Genomic DNA, 17,505 nt, shown 5'->3' on the forward strand with positions numbered 1-17,505 from the left:
TTGTCTCCACCTCACACATTGATTTTCCTCCCATCTTTGTATCGTCAGCAAACTTGGCTACGTTACACTCAGTTCCTTCTTCCAAGTCGTTTATATAGATTGTAAATAGTTGGGGTTCCAGCACTGATCCCTGCGGCACCCCACTATTCTGGTTGCCAATCAGAGAATGAACCATTTATCCCGACTCCCTGTTTTTTGTTAATTAGCTAATCCTCTATCCATGCTAATATATTATCCTCAACCCCGTGAACTTTTATCTTGTGCAGTAACCTTTTATGTGGCACCATGTCAAATGCCTTCAGGAAGTCCAGGGGGCACTTATATTAATGTTCCTACACAAAATAGTTGTAGAGTTGTTGAGTTGTGAGTAGCTTAGCCAGTCACGTGATGTTGACAAGACTCAATAAAACCCCAGCCAGTTGGGTTCAGTGGATCCACAATGAGGAAGGTGGTTGTGAGCCTGATGGATGAACTGGTAATGTGTAGTGCGATTATTAAAACTTTGCTAATAAAGCAACTAATTCTTAATAGCAATATGTTGCTATGAATTCTTAAGTTAAGAACCCTTGATGCAAATACATTACAAAAGGAAAACTGTTAGTCACGGAACTGGATTGTCAAATGTTAACCCTAAATTGTTCAGCTTTTGATCGGAGGCATCTTTCAGAAGTGAGCTTTAGTTATTTTTTGCAATATAAGTTGGGAGAGGTAAGAGTGGGAAGGCAATTTTGCAAATCATGGACAAAAGTAGGAGTATGCAAAGAAGTGAGGCATGAAAGATAAGAAAGTACCATCTGTTTTCTATATAATCAATGCACACCTGAGGTAATAGATGAAGTAGTTTTAAATGTTTTGGTGCAAAATCTCAAGACTCAGCTTTAATTCAATTCTCTCTCGTCTGATATCTACAATTAAATGTCCTCTCTGGATGAATCTATTAAAGTTCAATTATTTAATGTAAATGTCTACTGGATCTAGTGGTGTAAATCAATTTCATGCAGGCAGTTGAGAGAGACAGATGCCTTCAGGCATTTATGTACACAATACTAATGCATTCTGCACACTGCATGTTTCACAGAGTGCCTTTTATCAGAGATTAATAGCTGGACAGAATGAAAAGGGCGGACTAGTAAAATTTCATAAAGCGTGGGTATATTAGTGGTTTCTGTTTTATGAGTCCCATTATAGCAACAGCTGAATGCAGAAGAGGAAGACAGAAATAATGATTGCATCTGCTTTCAACACAGTCCACTGTACATGAGTAATTAGAACGCAGGAAACTAAAATGAAAAATGTTCAGTTGCAAAAACTGAACCCAGCTTAATAGAGATCGCATGTTTCCAATCAAAGAGTGTTAATACTTGAGACGTACGAAAGAAAACAGCAAGTTGAAACAAAGTGGACTCGGATCTCAGGCACATATTTCAAGTTTTCCTCGGCTCTTGGGCTGAATTTTCAGCTTTGATGTTTTTGGGGCGGTAATGATGGCAGGGTGGTTAAGTTTGCACCCGGGAACAGTTTGCGCCTCAGTAAGTAAAATTGGGCTGCTGGGCCCTGAGTCAGGGGCCACAGCACTAAGGGATGCATTGTACATCTCTCTTGGGCGCCAGCATGGGAAACTCCCGAGCTAAAGAGCTGGGCTGGGAGCACACCGAGAGACTCTTGGGAAGAAATAAAAAAACCTAAAAAAAAAACATCAAACATTCCCAAAATATAGCCCACTCCATCACAACATAAATCGCAAACGAAGTTAAAAGAAAAAACAATCACACTTACCTTAGGAGTCCATTACTTACCTCTCTGCACTCGGTATCGTTGGACCGCCTGATTTCCCAGGAAGTCACTGCGGGGTGTGCATCCGAGCGGATGGGTCGGGCTGAAGTCAAAACTCGCGCTAGTGTCACAACCAGGGGCGCTACACACTGCGCAGCTCCTCCGGGCGGTGCTGTTCCGCGCCGCTGCAAAACCGGACCCGAAGATCCCGCGGGGCACTGGAGGCTGACTGCCCGCCCAGAAAACCTCATTGCCGCTGCTCCGGGGCGAAAAAGGGAGCGCAGAAGTCCCAAAAATCTGCCCCTATATAGTCTCTGCCATGCCATACGCTCCTTTGCTAACTTACCTGATATTAGAAAGCATAAATATACTGATTCTTAAAGGCCAATTTTAACCTGTCTGCCCAGAGGCAAGTAGGCATAAAACAGCCATAAGAACTTACCCCCTCGCATGATGTTGATTTTCCGTGGCTTGTAATTTTAAGCTGCCCTTTTGAGCAAGTCAGAGGGACACTCGCCAACAGGCAACAGGGTTTTCTTTAAATATGCAAATTAAACTCTGATGACATCATCGGGACCCGACCACAAATTTAACCAGAGGTCTGCGCGGGGAAGCCTACTTGACTTCCCCAATTGACGAACCTGTCAGCAAGAGAAGGTGCGTCTAGAAGAGATAGGTTCATTAAACTTTTTTTCATCGTGGACCAGAAAGAGCAGGTGTCCTTCTCCAAGCCTTTCAACAAAACCTTGGACCTTCTCTGCTCCGGGCTTCCCTCCCTCTCCCTCTCCCTCTCTCCCTCCCTCTCTTCCCTCCCCAATGCCCTTCCAACAGGGACTTCCTTTGCATTCTGACCCAAAATCTGTCTCTTGTCAACCGGCCAGCTAGCACTTCCCACTGGGTTCGGGCAAGAGACCAACAATGCATAAGAGGCCTGGAAGTTGAAATTTCCTGGGCCTCACTCTGCAGAGAGCTGGGCGGTTTGCTGTATGCCTCGGCAACAGGGAGTTATAATTGGGGCTTTTAAGCGGTGATGAGGAGTATGACAAGGACACTCAACACAGGCCTGTTGTGGAGAAAAGAATTGTTTAATTGCTTGATTAAGGGAGATACAGTCTACACCAGTTCCTTAACTAGATACCTTCCCAACCGTTCTCATCTAACAATTCAGGAGCTGCTTCTTTTATACAGAATTCTTTGCAAAGTCATCATGTACATTATCATTGGTCAGTCTTTCTACCGTGTGACAATTTTTTATGCTTAGTTACAGATTGTTCAATTTCAACTTTGCTGATTGTTTCACAAAGCGTGTTAACAAGACTAGCCTGAAGGCTCTGTGCCTCAATGCGAGAAGTATTCGTAATAAGGTGGACAAATTAACTGCACAGGCAGCTATTAACAATTATGATATAATTAGGATTATGGAGACTTGTCTCCAGGGTGACCAAGGCTGGGAACTCAACATCCAGAGGTATTCAACATTCAGGAAGGATAGACAGAAAGGAAAAGGAGATGGGGTAGCATTGCTTGTTAAAGAGGAAATTAACACAATAGAAAGGAAGGATATTAGCTTGGATGACGTGAAACTGTATGGGTAGAGCTGAGGAATACCAAAGGGCAGAAAACGTTAGTGGGAGTTGTGTACATACCACCAAACAGTGGTAGTGAGGTTGGGGACAGCATCAAACAAGAAATTAGGGATGCATGCAATAAAGGTACAGCAGTTATCATGGGCAACTTTAATCTACATATAGATTGGGCTAACCAAACTGGTAACAATAAGGTGGAGGATGATTTCCTGGAGTGTATTAGGGATGATTTTCTGGACCAATATGTCAAGGAACCAACTAGAGAGCTGCCCATCCTAGACCGGGTGATGTGCAATGAGAAAGGAATAATTAGCAATCTTGTTGTGCAAGACCCCTTGGGGAAGAGTAACCATAATATGGTAGAATTCTTTATTAAGATGGAGAGTGACACAGTTAATTCAGAGACTAGGGTCCTGAACTTAAGGAAAGGTAACTTTGATGGTATGAGATGTGGCTAGAATAGACTGGCGAATGCTAATTAAAGGGTTGGTGGTGGATAGGCAATGGCAAACATTTAAAGATCACATGGATGAACTTCAACAATTGTACATAAAATAAAACTGGGAAGGTGGCTCAACTGTGGCTAACAAGAGAAATTAGGGATAGTGTTAAATCCAAGGAAGAGGCACATAAATTGGCCAGAAAAAGCAGCAAACCTGAGGACTGTGAGAAATTTAGAATTCAGCAGAGGAGGACAAAGGGTTTAATTAGGAGGGGGAAAATAGAGTATGAGATGAAGCTTGCAGGGAACATAAAAACTGACTGCAAAAGCTTCTATAGATATGTGAAGAGAAAAAGATTAGTGAAGACAAACGTAGGTCCCTTACAATCAGAATCAAGTGAATTTATAATGGGGAACAAAGAAATGGCAGACCAGTTGAACAAAAACATTGGTTCTGTCTTCACGAAGGAAGACACATTTAACTTTTCGGAAATACTAGGGGACCAAGGGTCTAGTGAGAAGGAGGAACTGAAGGAAATCCTTATTTGGCAGGAAAATGTGCTCGGGAAATTGATGGGATTGAAGGCCAATAAATCCCTGGGGCCTGATAGTCTGCATCCCAGAGTACTTAAGGAAGTGGCCCTAGAAATAGTGGATGCATTGGTGATCATTTTCCAACAGTCTATCGACTCTCGAACAGTTCCTATGGACTGGAGGGTAGCTAATTTAACACCACTTTTTAAAAAAGGAGGGAGAGAGAAAACAGGGAATTATAGACCGGTTAGCCTGACATCAGTAATGAGGAAAATGTTGCAATCAATTAGTAAAGATGAAATAGCAGTGCATTTGGAAAGCTGTGACAGGATCGGTACCAGTCAGCATGGATTTATGAAAGGGAAATCATGCTTGACAAATCTTCTAGAATTTTCTGAGGAGGTTACTAGTAGAGTGGACATGGGAGAACCAGTGGATGTGGTGTATTTGGACTTTCAAAAGGTTTTTGACAAGTTCCCACACAAGAGATCGGTGTGCAAAATTAAAGCACTTGGTGTTGGGGGTAATGTATTGACGTGGATAGAGAACTGTTTGGCAGACAGGAAGCAGAAAGTAGGGATAAATGGATCCTTCTCAGAATGGCAGGCAGTGACTAGTGGGGTGTGACAGGGCTCAGTGCTGGGACCCCAGCTATTTACAATATACATCAATGATTTAGATGAAGGAATTGAGTGTAATATTTCCAAATTTGCAGATGACTCTAAGCTGGGTGGCAGTGTGAGCTGTGAGGAGGGTGCTAAAAGGCTACATGGTGACTTGGACAGGTTATGTGAGTGGGCAAATAAGTGGCAGATGCAGTATAATGTGGATAAATGTGAGTTTGTCCACTTTGGTGGCAAAAACATGTAAGCAGAATATTATCTGAATGGCGGCACATTAAGAAATGGGGAGGTGCAATGAGACCTGGGTGCTATGGTACATTACTCATTGAAAGTTGGCATGCAGGTACAGCAGGCGGTAAAGAAGGCAAATGGCATGTTGGCCTTCATTGCTAGGGGATTTGAGTATAAGAGCAGGAAGGTCTTAATGCAGTTGTACAGGGACTTGGTGAGGCCTCACCTAGAATATTGTGTTCCGTTTTCGTCTCCTAATCTGAGGAAGGACATTCTTGTTATTGAGGGAGTGCAGCGAAGGTTCACCAGACTGCTTCCTGGGATGGCGGGAATGACACATGAGGAGAGACTGGATCGACTGGGCCTGTGTTCACTGGAGTTCAGAAGAATGAGAGGGGATCTCATAGAAACATATAAAATTCTGATGGGACTGGACAGGTTAGATGCAGGAAGAATATTCCCGATGTTGCAGAAGTCCAGAACCAGGGGTCACAGTCTAAGGATAAGGGGTAAGCCATTTAGGACCGAGATGAGGAGAAACTTCTTCACTCAGAAAGTTGTTAACCTCTGGAATTCTCTACCGCAGAGCGTTGTTGATGCCAGTTTGTTGGATTATTCAAGAGGGAGTTAGATATAGTCCTGACAGCTAAGGAGATCAAGGGGTATGGAGAGAAAGCAGGAAAGGGGTACTGAAGTGAATGATCAGCCATGATCTTATTGAATGGTGGTGTAGGCTTGAAGGTCCGAATTGCCTACTCCTGCATCTATTTTCTATGTTTTTTATGTTTCTATGTTTCACATCCTCCTTGGGTATGAACATATGTATCCTGTATCCTGTTTCTGGCACTAACAGGAATCTATTTCTTAGTTCTGAATAACAACAGGAAGCCACTTCGTAGACCTATGACATTAGCTCCGAATAACAGGAATTGTACCATTGTCCTACAGTTGCACCTGCCAATTTTGCCACCAGGAAATTTTGTTTTTGCCTTCCTAATCTAAAACGTGTTTAATTCTTTAATTCCCACTTCAATCCCCACTTTGGTCACATGGTTGTTCTATTAACCCACCGTGACCAATTCTTTTACCTTACTGGACTCGTGTGTCTCCCGCCCCAATTTCGTTGATCAGGCGATAGGAGTGGGACACTCACAATTCATATCAGGTATTTGTGTTGGTTTGGTTTGTCTCCCCTGTCACTTACTTTCAGCAAAGGCTTTGTTTTGAATTTCTGAGCGGCTTTTACCAGCGCTTTCATCCTTCTCCTCCAAAATCTAAAGCACCATTCAAGCAGTAACATAAGTATAACCAACATCTGCACGATCACTAATACATGTCACATAATTCTTATCCAAGGATATACATGAACATTAAGTCCAAAATTCCATTGGCCAACACTTTCTTTGTGTCCTTTTGCAACTTAACAGTCTTTTTCATCAGGATGATGTATTTTTGTCGTTGCTCACAGACATTCTTCTCCAACTCTATCTGTTCCTCATTTTGTTTGGGAATGGGTTTTCCCTGAGGTTCTTCGAAGCCCTTGTACTCCACCTTTATAGTGTCTACCATCATTCCACTGATAGTTTCTTCTTTTAATTCTGGGTATATAATATGTTCCTGAATTCTTCTCTGATCGTAAAGCAAAATTCGGTGGTAGTGAGGGGGCAGTGCGTTACTCCTCCCACAGTCATGTTAGTGGCTGTAGTGCTGACACACCATTGCCCGTTACTTCGTGGTGCTGCTGCTGTCTCGGAATCCTGCATCAGCGGGGTTATGCTCAGGACGCATCCTTCAGTGCGTCTGTATCCACAGTCATCTTGATCAAATTTGGAATGTTCTCAGCACAAATCAACCTGGACTCATAACAATCTTTAATGCACACACCCTTGGTATCATCTCCCTTCTTAATAATGTATTGGTGCAGTTTGTGGTATCTGACCCGTGCTTTGGTTTCTTATTTCTCTTATATTATCAACTTTATACAGGAGGTTTCCCTTGGTCACATCATATTGTGGAATTGACAGCTAAATCCATATATATTCTGATGAACAGTTACAAAATTAGTTTTAGGAACCTATGCATGGCTGTTTCGCCTGATTTCACAGGCGTCTGTTTCCCTTTTTCTCAAGGTCCATTTCCTGAATACATCATTGGTTATCCAATCTGGGACCTCCCCATTTTGTAGCTGTTCTAAGTTATGTTCTACTGTACTTATCATCCATGCTCCATACCCGGCGCATACCTCGGCTTTTCGTCCGCTTTCTCTATTGTACTTTTGGTTCGTGTTTATTAAGTCAATTGTCTTGGCATGATCCCTTAGTGTGTGGGCCACATTGTAACAATTCTCGTTCGACCCCCTCTCCCAATTGGGCCTGCATTTTCTCATTATCAATTCCCCTCTCCAGCAACCCTCTTGGGGTTTGGGTAAGTGTGTCAACCTGCTCTTCTACCATCTGGAGATCTATAGCATTTACAATGGCTATGCCCGCCGCATATCCCGCGCCCATCATTTCTAATATCTCCCTTTTTCGTCTAACCTTCCCTTTTCATGTGATAAACCTCAGGGTCTTGGACTCGGGTCCATCTAACAGATCGATCTAGCAGTTAACGGATATGATTTAATTGGCATCAAGGAGACATGGCTCCAGGGTGACCAAGGCTAGGAACTCAACATCCAGGGATATTCAACATTTAGGAAGGATAGACAGAAAGGAAAAGGAGGTGGGTGGTGTTGCTGGTTAAAGAGGAAATTAATGCAATAGTAAGGAAGGACATTAGCTTGGATGATGTGGAATCGGTATGGGTGGAGTTACGGAATACTAAAGGGCAGAAAACGCTAGTGGGAGTTGTGTACAAAGCACCAAACAGTAGAAGTGAGATTGGATGGACAGCATCAAACAAGAAATTAGGGATGCGTGCAATAAAGGTACAGCAGTTATCATGGGCGACTTTAATCTACATATTGATTGGGCTAACCAAACTGGTAGCAATACGGTGGAGGTGGATTTCCTGGAGTGTATTAATATGGTTTTCTAGACCAATATCTCGAGGAGCCAACTAGAGAACTGGCCATCCTAGACTGGGTGATGTGTAATGAGAAAGGACTAATTAGCAATCTTGTTGTGCGAGATCCCTTGGGGAAGAGTGACCATAATATGGTAGAATTCTTTATTAAGATGGAGAGTGACACAGTTAATATAGAGACTAGGGTCCTGAACTTAAGGAAAGGTAACTTCGATGGTGTGAGACGTGATTTGGCTAGGATAGACTGGTGAATGATTCTTAAAGTGTTGACGGTAGATAGGCAATGGCAAATATTTCAAGATCACGGATGAACTTCAACAATTGTACATCCCTGTCTGGAGTAAAAATAAAATGGGGAAGAAGGCTCAACTGTGGCTAACAAGGGAAATTAAGGATAGTGTTCAATCTAAGGAAGAGACATATAAATTGGCCAGAAAAAGCAGCAAACGTGAGGACTGGGAGCATTTTATAATTTAGCAGAGGAGAACAAAGGGTTTAATTAGGAGGAGGAAAATAGAGTTTGAGAGAAAACTTGCAGAGAACATAAAAACTGACTGCAGAAGCTTCTATAGATATGTGAAGAGAAAAAGATTAGTGAAATCAAACATCGGTCGCTTGCAGTCAGATTCAGGTAAATTTATAATGGGAAACAAAAAAGTGGTGAACCTGTTAAAAAATACTTTGGTTCTGTCTTCACGAAGGAAGACACAAATAACCTTCCGGAAATACTAAGGGACCGAGGGCCTAGTGAGAAGGAGGAACTGAAGGAAATCCTTATTAGGCAGGAAATTGTGTTAGGGAAATTGATGGGATTGAAGGCCGATAAATCTCCGGGGCTTGATAGTCTGCATCCCAAAGGAAGTAGCCCTAGAAATAGTGGTTGCATTGGTGATCATTTTCCAATAGTCTATCGACTCTGGATCGGTTACTATGGACTGGAGGATAGCTAATGTAACACCACTTTTTAAGAAAGGAGGGAGAGAGAAAACAGGGAATTATAGACTAGTTAGCCTGACATCAGTAGTGTAGAAAATGTTAGAATCAATTATTAAAGATAAAATAGCAGCACATTTGGAAAGCAGTGACAGGATCGGTCCAAGTCAGCATGGATTTATGAAAGGGAAACCCAGCTTGACAAATCTTCTAGAATTTTTTGAGGATGTAACTAGTAGAGTGGACATGGGAGAACCAGTGGATGTGGTGTATTTGGACTTTCAAAAGGCTTTTGACAAGGTCCCACACAAGAGATTGGTGTGCAAAATTAAAGCACATGTTATTGGAGGTAATGTACTGACATGGATAGAGAATTGGTTGGCAGATAGTGTGCAGAGCGTCAGGATAAACGGGTCCTATTCAGAATGGCAGGCAGTGACTAGTGGAGTGCCGCAGGGCTCAGTGCTGGGACCCCAGCTATTTACAATATACATTAATGATTTGGGTGAGGGAATTGAGTGTAATATCTCCAAGTTTGCAGATGACACAAAGCTGGGTGGCGGTGTGAGCTGTGAGGAGGATGCTAAAAGGCTGCAGGGTGACTTGGACAGGTTAGGTGAGTGGGCAAATGAGTGGCAGAGGCAGTATAATGTGGATAAATGTGAGGTTATCTACTTTGGTGGCAAAAACACAAAGGCAGAATATTATCTGAATGGCGGCAGATTAGGAAAAGTGGAGGTGCAATCTTACCTGGGTGTCATGGTACATCAGTCATTGAAAGTTGGCATGCAGGTATAGCAGGCAGTGAAGAAGGCAAATGTTGGCCTTCATAGCTAGGGGATTTGAGTATAGGAGCAGGGAGATCTTACTGCAGTTGTACAGGGCCTTAGTGAGGCCTCACCTGGAATATTGTGTTCAGTTTTCGTCTCCTAATCTGAGGAATGACATTCTTGCTATTGAGGGAGTGCAGCGAAGGTTCACCAGACTGATTCCCGGGATGGCAGTCCTGACATATGAGGAGAGACTGGATCAACTGGGCCTGTATTCACTGGAGTTTAGAAGGATGAGAGGAGATCTCATAGAAACATATAAAATTCTGACAGAGCTGGACAGGTTGGATACAGGAAGAATGTTCCCGATGTTGGGGAAGTCCAGAACCAGGGGACATAGTTGAAGGATAAGGGGTAGGCCATTTAGGACTGAGATGAGGAGAAATTTCTTCGCTCAGAGAGTTGTTAACCTGTGGAATTCCCTACCGCAGAGAGTTGTTGATGCCAGTTCATTAGATATATTTAAGAGGGCGTTAGATATGGCCCTTACGGCTAAAGGGATCAAGGGGTATGAAGAGAAAGCACGAAAGGGGTACTAAGGTGGATGATCAGCCGTAATCTTATTGAATGGTGGTGCAGGCGTGAAGGGCCGAATGGCCTACTCCTACATCTACTTTCTATGTTTCTATGTTTCCAAGGCCTGCATTGCCAGATTTTTATACATGGTTATTGTTTTTGACCCGCAAGAACTGGGGGTTGTTAGATCGGTCAGATTTTGAAATATCGTAATTATCTTCTGACGTACTCCAAAGTATATCTTTTCCTTCATGTATTTCATTACTAACCCCCCTTTGGCCCCCTTTGTTATATGAGGACACCTTGGAGTTCTCCTCATACACGGGAACATCATTCCCCCTCCTGTATGATTGTCACAACTTGTACTTCCCTCTGGGGCGGGTGATGGGCTACTAGTTTCTTCCTTGTCCTTGTAGAATTATGAGGGAGGTGGTGATCATGTTTATATGCATTCTGTTGATAAAACACATCCTGGATATTCCAGGCTTTTAGTTAGATTCTTATCATTTCTGCTCCTATCGGATTGTTTGCACCATTTTTCCGGGCATGTGACCTTTCCCAGGTCCATTTTATTATGGCAAGTACCCCTAGTATTGCAAATATTAATCCTAGTCCCCCGAAAAGTCCATCTATCAATGCATCCCTCCACTACTTATATTCTTTCAGCTGGGACCAATGTTTCCTTCGGCCTCAACTTTCATATTTACGCATGCACACGTGTCTTCGCTAATCACTACCTCATAGGGTCCGCACTGTCGAGAGGTGAATCCAGATTTTTCAGGTAAGACGCTAACCATTATCCTTGCCCCACCTCGGGTACTACCGCCGGGGGGTTTATTCCCTTATCCTCGTCTTCCTCTTCCTGCTTATCTCGCACTTCCTGTCGCATACCTTTCAACTGCCTACTCAGTTCCATCACATACTTCTTAATTCTACCGCGTAAAGGTCCTAACTCTACTCCTCCTGTAACTATTCCCTCAGAGAGTTTCATTGCTCTTCCAGTCATTAGTTCGTAAGGGGTGAGTCCTGTTGTGCAGTTCGGTGTAGCACGCAGCCTCATCAATATGGTGGGCAGGAATTCCAGCCAGGCCTGTCCGGTTCCCTGGATTGCTTTACTCAGGGAGGTTTTGAGGGTTCTATTCATTCTTTCTACCATTCCCGAACTCTGGGGATGGTAGGGGATGCGTAATGTTTAGTATTTTACAAGTTTCCTTCATTACTTTTCCTGTGAAATGAGTCCCTTGTTCCAAATCTATCTGAATGGGAACCCCACATTTGGAATTACCTCTTCCGCTAGTATACAGGCTACCGTGGTTGCGGTGCAATTGCGGGTGGCGAATGCTTCCACCCACCTTGTAAACTGGTCAATAATCACCAGGCAGTACTTCCTTCCCCTGGAGTTTATTAGGGGCCCAGTAAAATCAATCTGTATGTTTTCCCATGGTCCCTGTGGGCGAGGTTGGTGTGCCATCCTTATTTTTATCGCTTTTTCCGGATTATGTTGGGGCACATAACACAGTGCTGACAATGTTTAGCAATGTCGCGCCCAATTCCCGGCCACTACCAATCCCATGAGATATTGGGTATCATGGCGTTACGCCCAGCATGGTTAATGCCATGGTGTAACTCCATGATCATTTGTCGAATGCAAGAAGGGGCCAACAGCTTTCCGTCCTTTCTCCACACGGAGTCTATACCAGGTGATCCTCCCTTCCTCTCCCATTCTGCTCTTTCTTCCTCGTTCGTATCTGCGTGCAGTTTAACTATGTTTATCTCCTCCTCTGTGGTAATGCTACAGACTGACTCTATCTTTATGTCTGTGGATATGGCTGTTTCTCAGGCGGCATTATCCGCAGCCTCATTTCCACGCTGTATTTCGTCCACTACTCATTGATGGGCCTTTATCTTTATCACTGCTGCTTTAGCTGGTTTGCTGGCTGCTTCTAATAGTAATTTTATATGTTCATCCTGTTTGATGGCCTCGCCGCCAGAGGTAACAAACCCTCTCCTTCCCCATGCTACCATGTAGTCATGTACTACCCCAAAGGCATACCTGCTATCTGTATATATATTCACTGTCTTTCCCTCTGCCAGTAAAAAGGCTTCCGTCAGTGCGCTTAATTTTGCTACTTGGGCTGAAAGGCCTCCATCCCGCACTCCCTGCATCACTACCTCGAGATGCTGGTTTAATACCGCCCATCCCGTACGTGGGTGGCCGTCGTCGTACTGTCGGGATCAATCCACATACAATGTGAGGTCTGGGTTTTCGAGAGCTATCTCACTTACATTCCCTTGGGAATCTTCCCATTCTAATGCATTACATTCGTGGGGCTCCCCCCAAGTGAGGATTCCTTCTGCCGGGTTTTCCCTGGTATCTCTGACTATCTTTACTGATTCATCGTGGGGCAGTAAAACGACTTCCCACTTCGCTCAGTGGACATTGGAGATGGCCCGGAGCTTTCCAGTATTCAACATTTCTACCAGAGTGTGTTTGGTGTGGAGGACAATTTCACCTGTCATCACGACAGGTTCGCTGACCTTGATGCCCATGTGGCGCAGTCTAGTGCAGCTACGCATCTGGACAAGCCCAAGGCTACTGGTGATTGTTGGGTTGAATAGTAAACTATGGGTCTCATTTTGTCCCCATGCATTTCTGTCTCTTGTCAGAGAAAATGGTATTTTTAGATTGTTTCCAAACGTTTTGGTTTTTTTCCTAAACTGTTTCGTATTATTTCTTTTACAAAAGTTTCCAAACCCAAGATTTTCCAATACAACCAAAATGTTTATCAAGAAGAATATCTCAAAATCCCAATTCAAATATTGTACTGCAAATCTTTTTATTGAAATCTCTTTTACTAAACTAGAAGCTTTCATATCATTTAAAATAAGATCCTACACAAAGGAAATGAGGGCGGAGTTTCCCAGCCTGTAGCCTCAAGAAACCCACGCAGGCTTTTTAAAAAAAGACATTACACTCTTCCCTTCTCCTTTCTTTATCTCACTCATAGACTAAATTTATTATCTTTCAACCAAAGTAATCAATGATTACGTGTTTTTTTACACAAGTAATTGGGCGTCTCAGCTTGCAATAACCAAATTGAAAAGGCAACACTTTGTTTACGATTCTAATTGATTTAAAATGAGCCACACACTTTTAATTGAAGTTTTATCGTTTGTTAAACAAACCCATTCTTTGTGCATTTCCTAGCTCCATAACTTATCATCAAAATAAATCCACATCTGTGTTTCTAACTTAAAGTGTCATTCAGTTCTAGATACACAATTCAACTTCTTCACATTTCCTAAACTTTCCACATCTAGGACAACACTACAAGGGTTAAAAACTTTCAGCTCTCTGCCCGAAAAAGGTGGGTGGAGCTAAAACAAACATATAGATACACCATTTCTCTTTTAACTCCCACCTCAAATATTCTACAATCAAGATTTCCAAACAACCACTTTCATTCAACAAAACTTATCTTTCTCTTCCTTGGCACAAAAGCTAAAACATCTGTGTCGGCGTTATATTCTTCTTAGATCTACCCACTCTATTTCCTATTCTTAATTTGCGCAATTCCTCTAATTGAGACCTGATCATGACCTTATATTGCAAATATTGACTGACCACCATCAAACCTGCTTTAGCCGTCTGTTTATTTGCCTTTCTCCCACCATAATTTCTGTTTTGCGGGGTCTGCTTTGAAATCCTATCCATCACTTAATATAGTAAATATAAATTTTTTTATTGGTCGTCAGCAAAATACCTACTCAGCGAACTTTTGACACCTAATCTAGCATATCTTTGCACGCCATCTATGTTTGGTACGTCTACCTCTCTATCGGTTCGTTATCCCCTCGAACCTAAGATCTGCAATTACAAACCTACGAAGCCGATTCTACTTTGATAATTACTATTGTGACCTCTTAACTATCCTCAAGTCTTTTACACCATTACAGACCTTTCTCACAAGTTCGGACACCCCAGGTGACTGACACGTTTCGCGGCAGATTATATCGGATTTATGAGTGGTATTTAAAATATATACTCACTCGTGATGGTCTGCAAAAGTCCGTCTGTCTTTCGCCTGGGTGCATCCTGCTGACTAAACCATTTGATGTGAAATATGACAAAGACATTCAACACAGGCCTGTTGTGGAGAAAAGAATTGTTTAATTGGTTGATCAAGGGAGACACGGTCTACACCAGTTACTTAACTGGATACCTTCCCAACCGTCCTCGTCTAACACTTCAGGAGCTGCTTTTATACAGAATTCTTTGCAAAGTCATCATTTACATTATCATTGGTCAGTCTTTCTACCGTGTGACAATTTGCTTTGTTACAGATTGTTCAATTTCAACTTTGCTAATTGTTTTATATCCTCCTTGGGTATGAACATATGTATCCTGCCTCCAGCCACTAACAGGAATCTATTTCTTAGTTCTGAATAACAACAGGAAGCCACTTCGTAGGCCTACGGCATTAGCTCTGAATAACAGGAATTGCACCATTGTCCTACAGTTGCACCTGCCAATTTTGCCACATCAGCAAATTGTGTTTTTGCCTTCCTAATCTAAAACGTGTTTAACTCTTTAATTCCCGCTTCAAGCGGTGCTGTTTATTGACCAATGTGTCTGAAGTAAAACAAATGCACGATAATCGAAAAGAGTTTTGAAAAAATAACGTGAAATTAGTTTACTACCAATACCAATATAGCCTGTGAGTCAATTCCAGTCAGTTGTAACATGCCAATTTCGATATCACTTAAGGTTCATTCATATAGTTATGTCTCTGCACAGTTTGTGTATTTGTTTTAGCGTCAATAACTATAGAACCAGCAAGCAACTGTTGGAATATGCACAATGTTCTTGATCTGTAAAAAGCAATAAAATGTGGACTGCAAATTACAAAGCAGATTACTTCATGCTTTTGTACGGTATGAATTAATAGTATTAAAAAATCAAATGCTGCTAATATCAACTGAAAACACTGACTCAGTTCAATATTTAAACGTGACTACTGTATTTTCCCCGAAGAAGAAAAGCTTGCTACCAAGATTCTAACTGAGGTGCACATTTCAAATGAATTCATACTGCTCATATGGGGCGAAGCCAAAAAAGAAAGGCCACTCACTGGCCTTTGCATTGTCGATATCACGCATGCGAAAACATTTGAATGGGCCGCGCACTGGGGGAGGCAAGTCGCGCAGGATGCGGTGCATCTTACGGGAGACGTTGCCGCTGAGTATTACACCATTTTCTGTTTGTATTTCAGATCTCTAGCCTCCACGGTATTTTGCTTTAGTAAGGATGTGCGAAAATGGGTAAGATGGAAAATATGAAAAACCTAGAGTTCAATGGCACTCAGGTTCAAGACCCAACTGAAGTGGAATGGCTATAATCCACCACATAATACCATCCTCTCTACTGATGATAGCTCAATTTATCTGCCTGCTTATCTGTTTTTTTTATATTCATTCACGGATTGTGGGACTCGCTCGCAAGGCCAGCATTTATTGCCCATCCATAATTGTCCTTGAACAACTGAGTGGCTTCCTCGGCCATTTCAGAGGGCAGTTAAGAGTCAACCACATTGTTGTGGGTCTGGAGTCACATATAGATCAGACCAGGTAAGGACGATAGATTTTCTTCCCTAAAGGACATTAGTGAACCAGATGGATTTGTACGACAATCCAGTAGTTTCATGGTCACCATTACTAATACAATCTTTTATTCCAGATTTTCAACAGTGACTACACTTCAAAAGTATTTCATTGTAAAGCGCTTTGAGACATCTGGTGGTGGAGAAAGGCACTATATAAAAGTAAGTCTTGCTTTCGTTCTTTATTTAATTAACTGAATTTAAATTCCTCAGCTGCCATGATGGGATCTGAAGTCATGTCTCCAGATCATTAGTGGGTGTTGGGATACAGACCCAGGCTACCCATGAACCTGCAGTGGTCATGCAGAATGCAGAAGAGTCCTCCTGGGACTCCGAAATCCCAAAATTCTCAATATATCACAGCAGCTCTGGCCTTCAGAAATCACTTTGATGTTAGACCACAATAACCTTAAGAACAGCAGAGGCACCAGGGTAGTAATAAGAAACACTTGCTTTAAAATATATATACGCACAGTAAAAGTCCAGTTCTCTGAAGCAAGTCTGTTCTTCGTTTGCATGTTTGGAGATCACTTTGCAATGGGACACAGAGTTCCTTCTATGGCTCCTTATTGTATGCTGTCTCCTTAAGCAGACCTCTTCTGATATCATGATGGGAGCAGCGTGGTGAGTATACTATGGGAGAACAGTATTTCCTAGTTGGCTTTCTCCTTTGGTGTAACCGTATCCTGCATGCCTCTGTCATTTCTTCTCTATATATATGAGAATGCCCATAGTTAGCTCTGTTGTAAGGATTCTATGACAGTAGGTGGGAAGCAAAAGATTTTTCTGCCTAAATCTGCTAGAAGGCAGTACGTAGACTCCTTTTTCAGTTTCACAGCTGAGAAAAAATGTATCTAATTGTTTCTGTCAAAGCTAAATATTACAAACAAACTTTGTTAGCTTTGTAACCGTTTGAACTCAACCACTTGGCAGTTTGACAATTCATGCAGGTAACTTTTGTACAAACTTAACTTAAGTCAGTTACGATTCTGGTGCAAATTGCAGACTTTCTGATACAAGAGTTTCATTATCCTGCAATTTCAATATAGTTTGGGAGGTTGGGCCATATTCTATCAGCAGCCTATTCTACCAGAATTTAGTGTGTAGGATTAATTTCTTTATACAGCCATGATGCATATATGAGGAGGGAACAGAAGGAGATGGAGGCAGGGTTGGAAGATGTAATTGGGAGGAGGCTCATGTGGAGTATAAGACTAGTTGCGTTGAATGGCCTGTTTCTGTGTTGTAGATTCTATATCGGCCCGGAATTTGTGGTCGGGATGGTGGCGCACTGGCAGCGATCATTGTCATTAGGCCTTTGAAACTGACAGCAACTTCGGGATTTGGCAAATG

General features: G+C 42.4%; 1 long non-coding RNA gene across 1 annotated transcript; it reads left to right on the forward strand.

Annotated features, from left to right (window-relative positions):
• The first annotated feature begins 2,283 nt into the window (after nucleotides 1-2,283).
• Nucleotides 2,284-16,304, forward strand: LOC139279502 (uncharacterized). Its single transcript, XR_011596490.1, has 3 exons — nucleotides 2,284-2,430; nucleotides 15,766-16,120; nucleotides 16,230-16,304. It is a non-coding gene; the product is annotated as an uncharacterized lncRNA (long non-coding RNA).
• The last annotated feature ends 1,201 nt before the right edge of the window (nucleotides 16,305-17,505 follow it).

Source organism: Pristiophorus japonicus, chromosome 14 (assembly GCF_044704955.1).
Source record: "Pristiophorus japonicus isolate sPriJap1 chromosome 14, sPriJap1.hap1, whole genome shotgun sequence".
NCBI lineage: Eukaryota > Metazoa > Chordata > Chondrichthyes > Pristiophoridae > Pristiophorus > Pristiophorus japonicus.